This window comes from Octodon degus, unplaced genomic scaffold (assembly GCF_000260255.1).
Source record: "Octodon degus isolate 3935 unplaced genomic scaffold, OctDeg1.0 scaffold00197, whole genome shotgun sequence".
In the NCBI taxonomy this organism is placed as follows: Eukaryota; Metazoa; Chordata; class Mammalia; order Rodentia; family Octodontidae; genus Octodon; species Octodon degus.
Window position 1 is genome coordinate 2,837,836 of NW_004524773.1, and position 2,562 is coordinate 2,840,397.

Consider the following 2,562-nt stretch of genomic DNA (forward strand, 5'->3'; position numbering starts at 1 on the left):
CTACTCCTCCTTGCCAGTGGACTCTCTCTTGAACATGTAGGCCATGAAGCAAGCATCGGGTCTCTTGGGGACAAGGGGATGCCCTGGTCTCATAATCTCAAAACCCAAAAAGCTGAAGGTCTGGAGCAAGGCAGCTCTGTCCTCCCAGTTCTTGTGGAAGCAAATAAAGACGTGGTCGGCATAGAGCTGTTCCTGTGTGAACTCAAGAACTACAAAGCTGTCTTTGTTCCCCTCGGGCAGAGGGCCACCCGGGATCTCAATGTAGAGGCTGCCACCGCTCCACATGGCTCTCCAGGTAATATGTTTGGCATCCGTGAGCCTGGACTGGATATTTAGAATCCTCATCTTGTTATTAGACGTTAGTTCTTCTGTTACATTCAGCTGATTATCAGAGTAAAATGAGTTAGCTGAAAGATTGTGATCTCACTGACTATTCCCTCGCCTACCTGGGATCTTCTGGGGTGGGGAAGGGACATCAGGAACACCACAGAGGCCCTGGACCCAGGTGACTACAGCAACTGACGGAGACCCTGGAACTCTTGCTGCTGCGGCCGCCAGGGCTATGTAGACTAGGAAGTGGCATGGTGTGGCTGGCGTGAATGGAGGCATTAGGTTTATTGGTGAAGCAGTGGCTATTGAGGATCCACTGCAGGGAGGATTTCACCAACTGGCCACCGGGGTCCAAAACCAGGAAAACCTCTGAGGCACCTCTCCGCGCCACCACAGCTGCTTGCCATTCTCAAAATCATATTTTATTCTTTTAAAAAGTTATTTTCAGGGGCTGGTGAGATGGCTCAATGGTCTAAAGCACCTACTTAGATCAAGCTTCCCAAAGCACAGGGACCGCGGTTCAATCCCCAGAGCCACATGCCAGCCAGCCCCGCCCCCTGGTGGGCTGAGCTGGCCACACACACACACACACACACACACAAATAAATAAAATTTTTTTTTTTAAAAAGTTATTTTCAGAGTTTTCCACTTGAGCTAGGGGTGTAGCTTACTGGTTGGGCACACGCTAGCCATGGGTGAGGCCCTGGGTTCCATCTTCAACATTGCAAAAAATATATATTAATCATCATTTCACCCATGATTACTCACCTCCCTATAAGCAAACTATAAAACCACCTGAAATAAAATCAGTGGTGGAAGAGCCAAAGACTGAGAGGAGCTGAGATTGTTCCCAGTTCCTGGAAAGCCTCAAGCACAACTTTGTCAGCGGGCATGGAGCCAGAAGGAGCAGCCGCGTACCACACCGTCTGTTCTGTTTGCTGTCTCCGTGGTCCCTCCCAGCAAAGAGGGTGTCGGAGCTGGCAGAGCTCACGGGGCTTTTGGCCTTCTCCCTCTTCTCTGCCTCAGCTGCTACTTCAGGGACTGCCTCAACCAATGCCTTTGCTTTTCCAAATCATCATCAAATGTAAAATGCATGCTGCCAAAAGAAAAGTTGCCTTGCTTCCTGAACACCTTCAATAGGAGAGTCCTGTTCATCGGAGTCCCTGTTGCCCTTTGGGTTTGTATGCATCTCCATTTATATGTGGTCACACCAGGTTGTATCTGTCTGCAACTTGGGTGTAACCGTGTCTGCTTTCTGTCTCTCTGTCTCTGTCTCTCTGTCTCTGTTTCTCTCTATCTCTCCCTCTCTCTCCTCTCTGTCTCTCTCTCTTTTTTCTCTCTCTCTCCCTCTCTCTCCCTCTCTCTTTTTCTCTCCGCCTTTCTCTTTCCCTCTTCTGATTCTCTCATCTCTATTTCTCTTAATGCCTCTCTGTTGGTTAATTTGTTCATTCATTCATTCATTCATTCATTCATTCAGTGTCACAAATATTCCTGGACAGTCCTTAGGAAATCAAAGCCTGGTGAAGCCAGGTACCAACCCAGACTCCTTTGATTAAGGCTAGGAGACAGCGAAGTGTTTGAGGTTGAGAAAGGTGTTGTAGCTGAGTGGGGACAGTGAGAGAAGGCTGCAAGAAGGGACAATGTGTGTGTGTGAGAGAGAGAGTTGGACACATGGCCCCAGGATAGGAAACTATGTCTGGGTGTCAGGGAGGTATGTGTTGAGGTGGAGGAATAGAAATCAAGAGGCCAACTTCATACTAGAACAGAAGCAGAGAAGAGGATAGGGAGAAATCAGCAAAACACAAATCCAATCAAAGTAAAGGTTATAGGACCTTAATCCAACCTCTGGAGCTGGGGCCCTAAGCCCCCTCACCTTCAAGACCCAGGACTCATCTGGGCCCCAAAGAGATTACCTAAAAGGAAACCAGCCCACACAAAGGAGGGTGGGGTGAGGAATCCTAACCCAGCTGGATGGCCAGGATGTCCCAGGCATAGCAGGGAAAACCAGCCAGACAGCAGGTCAGAGTCCAAGCAGCTGTTCTGGGTGTCACAGTTCAGTTCCAGGCTCATAATGAGGGGTCCCAGGAACATTCTGCTCTGTCTCTTTGGAACCATGCTACTCTGCCTGACAGGTACCTAAACTTTGAGTACAATGGTAAAAAGGACTTGGGGGTCTGGGTCCCTGGGTCTAAGGGAGGAGGCTGGGCCTGGACCCTGGGTCTGAGGGAGGAG

General features: G+C 49.4%; 1 pseudogene; it reads right to left on the reverse strand.

The window, feature by feature from the left end:
- On the reverse strand, nucleotides 1-615 carry LOC101567445 (annotated as a pseudogene).
- Between the last annotated feature and the right edge of the window lie 1,947 nt (nucleotides 616-2,562).